General features: G+C 44.0%; 1 protein-coding gene across 1 annotated transcript in view; it reads left to right on the top strand.

Moving 5' to 3' along the window:
• Nucleotides 1-3,761: 3,761 nt before the first annotated feature.
• The window catches only part of DISP3 (dispatched RND transporter family member 3), a 104,318-nt gene continuing 94,169 nt past the window's right edge, over nucleotides 3,762-13,910 (top strand). Inside the window, exons 1-2 of the mRNA XM_054222351.1 lie at nucleotides 3,762-3,899; nucleotides 4,622-4,729. The gene's annotated coding sequence lies outside the window, so the exon portion shown is untranslated. The remainder of the gene's footprint in view (nucleotides 3,900-4,621; nucleotides 4,730-13,910) is intronic.

Here is a 13,910-nt window from a genome sequence, read left to right as displayed (position 1 = left end):
GCCTATGTCCTTTTTGATCTGGGGTACATGTATCTGTGTGCCTACACTTTTTGGAGGAGCAGGCTGGCTCCTGCTGAGGAGTCAGCATTAGGTTAGAGTACAAACTCTGGTGCCATATTGTGAAATGCTGCAGCTTGTTTTTACTTCTTCAAGTATAGGGCATCACCTTTCTCCTCTGTAGTGGAGCTGGGATTGATTCCTTCTGCCAGTGGCAGTTCCCTAACAATAAAATGTGATTGCCATCAAAGCCATCCAGTCATCATACCTGGAAGTGATTAATATCTATCACAAAGCTCCATAGCTGGGAAATGGGAAAGCAATTTCTGTTTGCTGCTGGGACGGCTGACACCAGAAAGCCCTGCTCAGCTGTATGAGGCACTGTAATTTGTGTCTTTAAAGCAGGACCACCTGAATCACTACAAACACAAAAAATATTTTTCATGTCTGTCATCTTGTTTTACTTCTGTGGCTCTGAAATTCTGAGAAATCCTGGGTGGATTTTCCACTCTTGGCTCATGCTCTCTGTCTCCATCTTTTTCCTTTGTTTCTCTTCTGCCTCTGCAAAGATGTCACCATGATGAAGCTCTTGATGGATTCCTGTGTGACTCCCACCCGGTGGTGATGGATTGCTGCTCTCTTTGCTGCACGCTCCAGCTGTCTCTGCAGTTCAGTCTGCTGGATTGACAGGGCCCATAAATCACTCTTGGAAGGCAAGGTGCTCTGAGAGCTATGGCCCCATTTGTGATGTGCTGATGTGACATAGCCTCACATATACCACTTGCATGTGGACAGTGGCCGATTGGGGGGGATGTGGATCGCAGATCTGACTGCCGGGCTCTCATATGCACCTCTCTGGGTTTGAGGAGGCTGGGTTAGAAGGGCTGGGAACATGCTGTCTCTCCTGCTGCTCCTTCCTTTCTTTGCATACAGTGCTTCACAGAATTGAAAAAAGAAGGAGCTGTGATCTGAGGAAATTGTAGAGGAGAACTGGGACACTGGATGATAAGGAGAAAGGAGTGATGCACCATGCAGGCAGCTGCAGAGCCTCCTCCCAGAAGATGTGGATAGAAAGTAAGGGAAGGGAAGAGTTTGTATAGTGCTGCAGCTTTTGCTTAGTCCTCCCTTTCCTTTTTTTTGTGTGGAATAGAAGGAGCTGAAGGACGCAGTGAAGAAAAAGCCTGCACATTAGACTATCCCAGGATGCAAGAGACACTTGATCATTGCGTGTGTCCAAGAATTTGCCAAAGTTGTCCTTGGGAACCTCTGCAGCAGTAGTACTTCATCCTCTTGATGCACATGCCCTCTGTGCACCATGGGTATAGCACAGACACCATCAATCGTTCCTGCAGAGTGTCCGAACATCATCTTTGCAAGTCCTGCAATTATTTAATGGAAATTCTCCTGTTTCTTTACTCTTGGGTCTCGTCGGGTTAATCACAGCCTCGCAAATCTCTTTGACCACCATACCAGCTGTAGCTTTGTGAACCTCTAGAGTGGTCCCCAATAATTGGGGGCCACCATTTTCCACAGGGTGGCAGCAACATGCTTCCATTTTCCATGCTGAGTGATCCCGTTGGGTGCTTCTCTGTCAAGGTTCTGGCTAGGATTAAACCTGAAAAGAGAAATGTTTCTAGGAGGGATAGAGGGGGAATTTGCATGTACTCAGTGCAGACAGCATACATTCCCAGATGAAGCATCCTGACAATGTTAAGAGACAGCAGGCAGAGCTATATGCAGGATGTTCCTCCTTCTTTCTAATGCAGCATAAACCTGCCTTCCAGATTAACCCTCCTGTTTTGTTCCCCCCTCGCACAGAAAGCCCTCAGGGTGGGAGAGAGAGATATTTTGTTTCACAGAGGTTGAAACTGTGAAATGACAGATGAAATTTTTATTATGATGATTTTTATTTTTGTGTCTGGGTTTGAAATGATGGTGAAAATTCTCAACAAAAATACCTTATGAATATTCAATTACAGTGCCAGCAACACTTTGCAGTCATGGATTATTTATATATGAAATAACCAAAGCTTCATAAATAATAAAATAGCAGCAATCTCCGCTGTGTTTTATGTTCCCCATAGCCGGCACGGGGGCAGGGAGGATGTGTCTTTGTAGCACATTTACATGCTGAATCAGCCCCTTGTGGGCTGGGAGCGGTGGGGAGGACAGAGATAGCAGAACAAAGTGTGCAGGTGAAGGCACTGGTGGTGTGGATGTGCACAGCACAATATGTGCACGAGGAAATGTTTCATTTGCTCCAGTGCTTGTGGGTGCATCTGGCTGCAGAGGACTTCTGGGGTACCATGAGGCATTTGTAGTTTTGACAGCAGAGGTCGGAGTACCTGGAGAGGGACTGCAGCAAGGGGAGAAAATTTATAGCCAGAATGTGTTGCTTGTGGGCAAGAAGATCAAGCACTTGGCTGCATTTGGCTTGGTGTAGCTTGACAGCAGCTGTCTCTATGTCCATAATCATATGGGATATCCTCAGAATGGACTGCAGTAATAGCAGGGCATTGAATTGTTTGAGGAAAGGAAGCCCTCACTTCTCAGACTTGGCCCTAATTGATCCATGCTTGGTGGTTTCAGATCATCCAAAAAGCCCCATGTTGGCAGGGCTAATGATCCCCTCTTGGGAAAGGCTGAGCTTTGCCTAACTGGGCATAGATAAATGACGTGGCAACGGGCTTTCCCTCTAGCCAGAGCAGCACCCACTTGCAGTCCCCTCTCCTTTAAGTAAATCTGTGCTTTAATTCCCAGGACAAATCTCTCTCACTCCCATCTCCCAGCTGAACAACTGGCATATGCTACGCAGCTTGTTGTACAAGAAAGAAGCATGATTCTGGGGAATGTCTAACAGAGTTCCTCTCCTCCAGCCTAACCCCACTATTCAGTCAATAATAAAGCAGAATAAGACTTAATAGCTGCTTTCTTTAGCACCAGACAGCAGTGTGAGCACTTGATCTTTGCAGACTCCACTGCTTGCAGGAGGAATGCTCTTCTGCCCAGTTGCCTTTGCTGGATATTCAACAATGAGTAATCCCGTGGGGATGAACAGAGAAAACTGAGCCCTCCATTGCCCATGGTCTTCCCTCCTTTCCTGAAGGCTTATGCTGATGTCCCTCTCCCTTCTGCTCCCACTGGGAAGGACTACATGCCAAATCAGTAAAAGTGTCATTGGTTGCTCTGAGGGATGATTCATCACTCCAGTTTGGTGGCAGCATATTTACCCCCCCACCAGCCCACCCGGCAAGAGAAAAGAGATAAATTGCTGTCATCCCTTTTTATGGAACATATAATCAGGTGGTAACATGGAGAGTCGCCTCGGCTCAAAGTCATTCAGGATGAATTATTCATTCGCTTAAAATGTCTTAAAAAGAAAGGGAGACAGTCTCCCTGATACAGTATCTCTTCCTGGCATTGCTGCAGTTGAGCATTGCTTGAAGAGTCCTGGTCTGATGCATAGCATGAAGTACGGATAGTTCCCCACCACGGTCCCAGGACCTTCTGCAGCTCTCCGATGGCTGACATAGCATTTCTGCAGTGCTGCCAGGGAATAAGACAAATCTCCCTGCTCAAGGTTCATGAACAGGATCAAATGTTTCTCAGCATCCTCCTGAGGGCTTGTCAAGGGGGCTTTGAGTGCACCTTGGCCTTTCTGGTCTGAATCTTTGCACGTGGGAGAAATTTAACTCCTCTCTAGGGTCTTCACTCAGGCTTCTTGGTTTTATCCCCCTAGGAAGATCTGGCCCATGAAAGTTGTTCCCTCCACGAAGAAAACCTCCTCAGAGTGAGATCAAGAAGGCCATGGTTCTCGGAGGAAAAAGGCTCAGATCACCTCTTCTGAAAGAGCTTCAGAGCAATCATCTAACCACGACTGTACCCCTATCCTGCAGGAGCAGGTATTCCAGCTTTTAGAGATTGGCTTCTTGCTGCTTCCTAGTCTGTATATGAGGAAAAGTTATAGTTTCTAATACCTTAAATTCTAATGACCTTGCTTTGGATTCCTCAGTTGGAACGGACTGAAGCTCTGACTAGGTTTTTTTTTACCTAAACCATCTGATATAGTAAAAGGTTTCTTGAAGAAGGAAAAGTTTATATTATAGTCCTGGAAGAACATAGCAGCTTGGAAGCATTTCTGAGGCTGCTGAGTCACTGGAACGGAATTAAACATCTTCCATGGAACAGGCTTTCTACCATGGTTTACTTGTCTTGCCAAGAATTTCACCAGAGACTCTCTCAGTATTTTTAGCTTTTTGCTGAAAAGTGTGGGGGTTTTAACACTGGAAAATGTCCTTTAATTAAAACTTTCCTGAAAAATATTGGTAATTGACAAATAAGGACTCTTCATGATTCTGTAGTATTCTCCATCTGGTTATTTGGAATAATAATCAGCTTTTTATATTTACCAAAACAGACCTTTTCATGTTAAAACATGTTTTTGTTTGTCTGTGTATTGAAAAATATTGATTATGATTCTGCAGAAAGTTTTGAAAGAACTGAAAATCAGCTCTTCCATTTCCCATCTCAGCTAACAAGGAAGAAGGAAAACGCTCTGATACAGAGAAAACTCCTCTGTATCTGCTTTCTCCACACAACCAATTTCATTCTTACCTTTTTGCAGAGGAATAATATTGGGAAGCAGAAGTTGCTGAGAAGGAGAAAGATTCTGTACCCATATCACTGGAGAAGGATGTGGAAAAGAACCTCCAGATATTCCAGTGGTTTTCAGGTAGGAGATATGACACATGTGTTTCTGGGATTGCATGGTGGTTTGGTTTGTGCTGTGCCATGGGGAAAATGTCAGCTGATTCCTTACTGCATACTAATCTGACTGTGCAAAAACATTAGAAAGCCCTTATAACCCCCAGAGCTACCCTTGCCTGCCTGCCCTTCAAATCTGTCTCCTCGAGGCTCCTCTTCGCATGTTCGTTAACGCACACACACAAAAACCACGACAAAGAGACTGTCAGAATTCAGAACTCTGAGTGTGTGTCCATGCAATAACAATACTGGCAGGATGTCTGAAAGGTCCTTGGCATAGTCAGCTGAAATGTTTAGATCTGAGCAGTAAACTATTTAAACTATTTAAACTTGAATCCATCAGGTAAACTTGGACAGGTCTCGCATCTTTCTTGCTGGACTCTTTGGTCATTGTCAGAAAGCCCTAATTGCTTGGTGTATTTTATGTCACCTGTCAGAACAGTTGCAAGTGGTGTTTCTTAGCACAGAGAGAGTATGTCTTTTAATAATGAGTACTTCCTGTTGCACGATCATCGCAATGTGCATGAGGTAAATAAACCCTCTACTGCGAGGGAATGATATGTTTTATCCCGGGTGCATGAGTGGGGAAATTAAGGCAAGAAAAGCTACACAATAGCTACACAGATAGAGATCCATGTACAGTCCCCTGGCATCATAAATGCTAAAGTCATCCTTCCCTCTACATATTCTGGAGATTAAGGAACCAGTTATTGATGAAAACTCTTTGTTTTAACGGCCATTTCCTCTCTATTGCCCTTTTGGGGAGGGGGTCTTTTTTATTTGCTTTCCACTCATTTATCCTGACTTTAAATCCAATAACAGAGAAAAATTAAATTACTTTCTGCTAAGAACAAGGCCATGTGTCTGAGCTCCACTCTGTCCGGAGAACTAGGGCAGTTCCCCTTTGCCATACAGGTAATTCAATTTACAAGGAGTTTGTAAGATAATGGTGAATGAAGCATGAGCTTGTTACATCCATGGAGAAATTAGTTCTTAAAAGAACACTGCTGAAAGAAGTAGGGAAGGAAAATGAGCAAAACGAAATGAGAAAAGTTATAAACACATTAAGCTGGGCTTCCCTACTTCAGTGTTTGGAGCTGTCTCTGCTATAAATTGTATTGATTAAGAAACTTATTGGAGCTACCTGCTGCTATCAATTACTTTCCACTTATTGCTTTCTTTACCTGCTGGGCAGTTGATAGTCTGCCAGAACTGAAGCCCCAAGCCTTCTTAACATAGAGCTCATGAGAGCTGGAAGACAGAAGAAACTAATTTCCACTACTGCTCTTTCCTACTGGAAAGGGAAACAACCCACATGGCTTATAGGGGTGGGCTTTTTGTGGTGTCTGGAATTAGGATGGCAGAAGTCCATAAGCCTATGGAAAATGGGAAATCCTACAAAATGCTATGAACTTAGGTGACAGGCAGTTCTTAACATGTATTCCCAGGGAGTCCTGTCCTGTGCAGTGTGTCTGAAGCTGGATACTGCCTCCAGAGCCTCACACTGCAGAGCAGAAACAGGTGTTGTCAGGCAATGAAATAATGATGTGAAAGCGATGGGATGGAGGATTGTTAGGACAACATAATCCTCTGTTTTTTCCACCCAATGCTAGAGTGACTCTGGTAAATTAGGGGAACCCTGTTCATTTTATGGGTAAAAAGGAGGGAAAAGCAATAGAGCCACAAGAACATGAATGTCAGCAGCCCTTCTGCTGTTTGGCAGTCTCTTTGTAACTCCCTTTTATCCTCTGCGATGATTCCTCTGTAGCCTGCAATTCTTGACCCTTCAGGATCTCTAATGGTGAAGGAAAGGATTGGCTGGTTTTGATGATTCTTTATGTAGATCTATCTATATATATAAAAGATAAAAACCAAAGCGAAGTCTACCTCCTCTTTTCCAAATTCAGACCTCCAGAATCAGAGCAGCCCACAGGATTTTCTTGGCAACAATCCAATCAAATAAATGGAAATGAACACCCAAGTTCTTGAAAAGGCTTTGAAAGTCTCAGCCTAAGTCCTTAAAAGTCCATTTACTTTCTCACTGCTGTGACTTCAGGTCAGATTGGGCTCTTGACTTCACTAACTGCTTTAAAACTACCTTGAATTTCTCATCTCTTTTATCCTAAGGGATTTTTCCTTCTTTGCCTTTTTTCTCTGACCCTTCATAAATCCTTTTTTTTCCCCTTCTTGCACAAAACCAGCCGGCCAGAGATGCAGGGCAGGGGCAATGGGAGGGCGTGCCTGGTTCAGAAATATGCCCCTGGTATGCCCTGCAGCCAGATCACCTCGGGATGTTGTCAGTTCTTGCATGTTAAGCAAAATTGGGCTGGATGACAGATGCTGAAAGAAACCTGGAGTTTGTAGAAGACAGTCTTGGGAACCTGTTGGCTTTGTCGCACAAGACCTGTAAGTGTGACACCAATTGGTTTGGTCCTAATGTTGCCATGTGGTGTGGGGAATCAGTTGAGGAACCAGTGATTTTGCTCAAATATTGACCATTTCCATGGTATTTACTGTGAACTTAGCATTATTTTGTCTTTCTTTTTTCAACCCTGGAGATCCTAGAGGAACAAGATGCCACAAGATATTTTCTTGTGTTCAGAGGTCAGTTCCTGTCTTTCATAGCTGTAGTGAAAAGCTTGAACATTTGACCCAGGTGCGACCTAAAGACTCAGAAGCCGGAAAGCAAAAGAAAGCTCTTATTTATAGAAGTATCCTGCTTGATAAGCCAGTAGGATGAGTTATAAAGTATCTGACTTAGATTTGAATTCAAGGGACTTAAAAAAGTTGTAAAAAAAGCTGGCTGCCAGCAGCCCTCTTGCCCGTATGCGATCTTGGGTGCCCAGACACTGATACCATAAAGAGGAGGGAGATCTGAGTACTTTCTAGAAACTAATCCCTTGAAGCCATTTGTCGGTAAGATCCTGAATTGCTAGTCATGTTCGAAAAATCAGGCTGTATGCTGACTGTACGAGTGCTAGTGCCAGTGGGATTTTGGAGGATGCCATGTAGTACAAACTGAGCTGGAAAATAACATTATCCTTTGTGCCTAGACTGAAGCAGTGCCCTAGCAGGCTCTTGGAGGCAGCTGGTGCATCTGGAGCACCCTGTTAGCCAGTGCATTCTTGACCTGGAAGACCAGAGATCTCAGGGCATTTGTACTTTTAGGATACTATTTTTAATTTCTTGTGTTGTGACCATGGTTCAATATGGTGCGGAGGCACTGGCAGCCCATCTGAAGACTTCCATTATACTTTTAGCCAGATACGTGGGTCTCTACTTTTTCCCCGATCTTTCATACCAAGGGCTCTTGTGCCGTTTTTTACTCAAGAGATGGCTGCATTATATTTATGTGGACAAAAAGAGACCTTTTAATGTAAATGTAACTATATATTGCAAGGAGATTTTATTTAGCATGCAAAAAAAAAAGGCAGCCGTATTCTGGGGTGGCAGGAATTTGTTTTCACTTGTTACAGTGCAGTATGAACTTATTAATTTGATAGTGTATATATAAGTGCTATCTTTCTATTTAAAATTGTGAAAAATTCACACCCAGACATCTCGCAGTTACTGCTCAGCTTAACATCTTTACATCTTGAAAAGTCATTGTGATAAAGGCGATTGAACCCAGATCTGCCTGGTCCAAAATTAATCCCTCTTCATACATGGGCTAAAGGAATTTGCTGAGGTCCATTATGAGCAAGACACAGGTAAGGACTGTGACACGGATTAGCATCTCTGAATCTGCACGTCAGAGGGCAATGAAATGCTTATGTGGAAGAATACACTGGCACATGCACATGTCTTTTGCCAGTTCATTTGCCTAGGGTGTATATCTCTCAACTGACACATTAAAATTGCAATGCCTGTAGCAGGTCCTGAAATTACAGTCACGAGCCGTATTCCTTTGACCTTCTCTGTATTCTGTTTGGATTCACTCCTCCTGCCAATTTAGCCAGGCAGCCAGAAAGTAAATAAATGCTCCCCACCTGGCAGGTGCAGAAAGGTTAGATTTGCATAAAGTGGCCAGTGTAAATTTCTCCTGTTTGTTGTCACCTCTTCTGTCCAACTGGGAATTCCAAGGCAGAGATAAATGTCAGCTGGAAATAGCACTTCAGCGTCAGCAGTTAATCTCTTCCTGCTATTTCCCTGTACCCACTTTGTGCCGCTCTTTCCCATATGGATCAGCCAATCACCTCTTGTGGGAGCCTCTCATTACTGGGCTCTTCTGTTATTGCTTTACTTAGTCTTGACTTTCCTTTTATGTTTTCTGTTTGCAAATTAAATTCTTCCCAACTGGTAAGTCACTGTGCTGAAACGGTTGAGCCAAACAGCCTGCTACCAGTTTCATTCCCCAAATGGTTCAGTGTGTCTCTACCCTCTCTTCCTCAGCCTGGATGGATTAAGAATAGATTCTCTTCTATGTGTTCATCGTATAGCAAGCAGATCATACGAGGCACTGTAAGTTCCCAGGCTGAGAATTCAGTTCTGCAAGGCTCTAACCTGTTCCTGAGGTCGCTGACTGCTGCTTGCTTGCCGATATCACTAAGAGTCCAAGAGAGTCAATTGGAGTTCTGCATCTTGAGCACTGAAATCTCAGCAGTGCTCCTCTGTAAGTGCTTGTCTCTTGTTCAGGAAGTGTTGGCTAATGGGGATGCCACTGCTGAAAAGAAGGAGAATGAGAGCCTCATGAGTGGGTCCAGTTTAACGGGTTTTTGATTTGGACATTCATTCAAGGGCCACCCTGTTACATGTTATGCTATAATGGTTGAAAAGACTTCACTCTGTGAGAGCAGGGACTCCCCACTCCTGCTTCCCCACTTACTCTGCTTTTAACTCTCTCTGGCTATTACTGCCACTTGGGAGGCAGAGGACTCTTTAATCACCTTTCCTCTGGTACCAGCTCTCTCTGATTTTTTTCAGGTTTCCCTTGCTTATTCTGACTGTTCTTAGTGATCTGCTCCAGCTCTGGTTATTTTTTCTTCTTCATCTTCTTCTCCTTTCTCTTTTTCTTTCACACACACACACACACAAATACCCCTTGCACCGTTCAGCTACAGTAAAGCTCACAGCTCTGTGTCATAGCTCATGCTCAGACACAGCTCATGCTCAACCCTTGTCCTTTTGTTTTGAATGGTAAACTCCATTGCTCCATTTGTACCAAACAGAGAGACATGTAAGTGTCCTTGGATTTAGCCTGAATCAGAGACAGCTGCTCTTCTCACGGGTTCCAATGAGATTTAACCTAGCTCATAACAACGAGGTCCATATTGCCATCTCCCTTCTGCTTTACCCATGTGCCAGAGTGGTCCTGTCTTCCAAGCAGCCACCTGCCCCCTGTTTTTTCCAGCTACCTCCGTCTGTTCTCAGCAGTCCCCAGTTCCTTGAGAGCTGTTTCCTGGCTAGTTTAAATCAGACTCATCCGTACTCTTGGAATAAATTGTACGATTGTTTTGGCATTTCTCCAAGAACAGTTTGGCCCCTTCATGTTGGACTGTGGTGGAGGATGGCTTTCTGCTCTGTCTCCCCTTCAGTAATGTGTTCAAAATGTGCTGTTTCAGACGGCCTCTTCAGTGCTGCCTCCAGTACGAGGGAGGAGGTGAAAGAAATAGATCAGTAATTTGGTTCTAAATCACTTCCCCAACAAAGCCAGTGCTGAAGGTCACTTGTAATGAAGCTGTCATATGGGTAAGGCCTCACAATCAGGGAGAGAAAAGGGAAAAGGAAAATGAGGCTGGAGATGAATTCATGGTAATCTTGAAGCAATTTCATGGAGATGCAGGTGTTTGGATTGGAGTCCAGGGTGCTAACAGGAAGGTCATGAGAGAGAAACTGCTTGTGTCGAGTTTCTCTGTTATGGTAGGAAAGATTGTGTAGTCCCTTAGGGGTGCTTAGCCCTAACTGTATGAAAACCTATGAGCAGAGTCCCATGCTCCAAGCTCTTTGGGGGAAGGAAATTATGAGATTAAACCATTGTGACCCTGCCTGCATGCCTACAAAGTGACTAGGCATAGATTCACATCCGCTGAGAATTGCAGGAGGGTTTGCATGGAGGTTTGAAGCCCTAGCTTTGGAGACCCCAAATCCCTTCCCATAGCAGAGTGATATTGTGGAGAAAAGAAGCTCTGATTTGCAGAAAAAGGAGCAAATAGGATGTCTTAATAAAAAACATTTTTAAATCGATGAAAATCCTTTTTTTTACATTTAAAATTTATGCTTTCAAATAAGAAATGAAGTTACCAAAAAAAGTAAATACATCTTTTAAAGGTTGACATAAAATGAGTTGGTTTAAAATTATTGCAAAGAAACCTATTGATTGACCGAACTTGAATTTTTTTAGGAAGGGAGTTTAGGTTCAGGAGGATTTTTGTGGTATTTGATTTTCCATCTGGTTTCAGGGTGGAAATTATTGTTTGTCAAGATTGATATTCTTTGGCTTCCGTCTCAGGCTAGCACTGTGTCTGGGTGTGGGCTGCTTAGGGCTTTGGCGTTCGGTAGGAATCTACTTCCTCTGCTGCAGTTCAGCTCAGACCAGAAGTCTTTCTTGGCACAAAAGCTGTACCCATGTAGCCAAAGTTTGGGGGCTCAATTCACCCACCCAACAGCAGGCCCAGGACACTTAGAAAAATGCTGTGTACACGGGGCTGAGACTTGCATGTGAAACCTGAGCACTCCCCTTCGTGCTGCTTGTCCCTTAGCTCCGTGCCTGCATTCTCATCTGTCCAAGTTTCATTCTGGCTCCCAGTGAACCAAATTGTTTATTGATGCAGCTTTTGATTAAGTTTTTTGCCTCTTTTCCAGAATTATTTCCCCTGGGATTTCTCAGAAAAGCACTGCAGCAGAGACGGGGGGGAGTGAGGGAAGGAAGAACAAGCAAGGTTCCCATCTGATATACAGACTTGAGAGCTACAGAGATGTTGAAGAGTGTGTGATGGGCAGATCTGTATTTATGGTGACCCTGTAGGGTGCATCATAATAACTGTTCAGGGAAATCCATGGGAGGGGTTGTAAAATGTAGTGTGAAAATATTTCCTCCTGGTGTCCCTGCATCTAACTCCCTCCCTCTCTCTTTCTCACCCACCACCACAAATTTCTTGTGATCTCTGGAGAACCCAGATCCCCAGGCCAAAGACTTGGCACGTAGCCCCCAGGACTCAGGGTGGTATTTATACTGGGAATGGTGGAAAAAGGAAAAGAAATAGTGCATTTGCTGGGTTTTACAGTGCCTGTCATGTTTATCGTCATTGAATTTCACTGGAAAAAGACTTCAGGAAAGACTGTCAGGAAGTAAATCTGTTTCTTCTCTGGGGAGGCTCTTTGGATTGTGAGAGATTTCCATAGCTAAGTTCAGAAGGAACTTTTTGAACTGCTAGGCAGGGGAATTTTATAGCATAAACCGTGGATTTCAGGAGTCTTCTCAACAAATAGTGGTGTATCTTGGGTGCAGTGCCCTTTGGGGAGGGCTTTGGGCCACTGATAATGAAAAGGCATCAGTCGTCTTTTACAGCAGTGTTTGACAGTTGCTTAATTGTGGTGTCAGAAATTGCATGAGAAACCAGGCATGTTGAACTAGGCTTTCAGGTGTCTTTTAGGGATTCTGGAATGAAGCCTGAAAGGAAAAGTCTTGAGGGTGTTTTGTCATGGGCTTTTGTTGGGGGAGAATCTCAAATGTCTGTGCTTTGGACATCACAAAACCAGCATCCTTGGAGAGCTTATTATCACAACTCCTTGAACAACTGGCCACTCCCAGAGGGCCGCATGTACAATAATGTAATGAAGAACTGTTGCCTCCAGTCTCAGGCTAGAGCTCTTCTACATCACACCCCCTGCCTCTTTGTACAGCTCTGGAAGTGTGGCCTTTGTTTGGCTAATGAAGCTGTCTGGAGCTTTGAAAGCCCAAGCACGCTCCTAGTGCTCATTACCTGGCTCCTACAGCAGGAGCCTCCACCAGCAGCAGACTCACTTAAATACCTGTATTTCGTAAGAACCAAAAGGATCAATGCAATTGGGGAAGGTAAGCTTGGAGATGCAAAGTCATTTCATGAGGAAAACAGCACAGGTAATTAGGCTTGACAAAACTTTTGGAGAAGTGACTACGCCTTTAAAGGGAATGTAATCTCTTTTCACAAGCATCATGTCTCTGTCCTGATGAGTACCACGGGTGCATATATAGACACAATGGCAGGCATACATGCACATTTGTCTTTGAGCACATGCCAATGCAGATGCAGCATACACAGCTGATATGGGATATCATGAACTTGGGCACGTAAAGAAATATTCTTGGTCATAATACTGCATAACACTGCCCATATGTGTGTAAGTGGTGATGCACACACATGACTGAAGCTTGGAAATGACAGAGAAATAGTTAATAATTCCCATGCTCTGCTTTCATTTTCTGCAGTTACAAACTATGCTGCAGCCAAATGTGTTGGTTTGTTTGCTGGAATTTTCCATCAGCACCCCTCTGTCCTAGTGTTTGTTTTTATTTTACTTATTTATTTGCGTGTCACGCCTGCATGACACAATGAGTGTCACATTGCGTGACAATGCCTTTGTCAACATCCAAAAAAAGCCTATCAATGTAGTGGACATATGAATAAGCCTGCAAGATCCAACTGATGCACGTTCAGATAAGCAGATCTCCCAAAAGCCGACTTTTGAGTGGCATCACCTGGTGTTACCCTGTGGCATAGTAGTGAAAATGGATCTCTTCCAATATTTAAAAAAAAATCTGAAATTTTCCTGCAGTTTTTGTACTAGAAAATCGTGCCCTTGGTTGCAGGCTCATCTGTTAGACAATGCACCTTGACGTCATACATCCTGAGCCAAGCTGTGGTCCATCGTTTCCTGCTAGAACACATAATTGGGCTGGGGAGCAAAGAGCAATTGTGGGATACAAAACCAACTCTCCACGGGACTCTTTACAAAGATTTTTCACAGTGGGAGCTGGACACGTTCCCCTGAGCTGCACAGATGCTTGAAAAGGGGGCTTGAATTTCCATGGCAACAGGCTGCATTCTGCTGACTCTGGTAGTCTGTCACTCTCCGGATATGTCTGTCACCCCTGGTGCTCGGAGTTTCAAGGCCAACAATGTGCGATGGACAAAGATTGAAGTGGCGTTGTTCTGGGGTCAGACATCCTG

The sequence above is a fragment of the Rissa tridactyla genome, chromosome 16 (assembly GCF_028500815.1).
Source record: "Rissa tridactyla isolate bRisTri1 chromosome 16, bRisTri1.patW.cur.20221130, whole genome shotgun sequence".
Taxonomy (NCBI): Eukaryota; Metazoa; Chordata; class Aves; order Charadriiformes; family Laridae; genus Rissa; species Rissa tridactyla.
The sequence above is the reverse complement of the archived record's forward strand: the minus strand, read 5'-3'. Positions and strand labels throughout refer to the sequence as shown.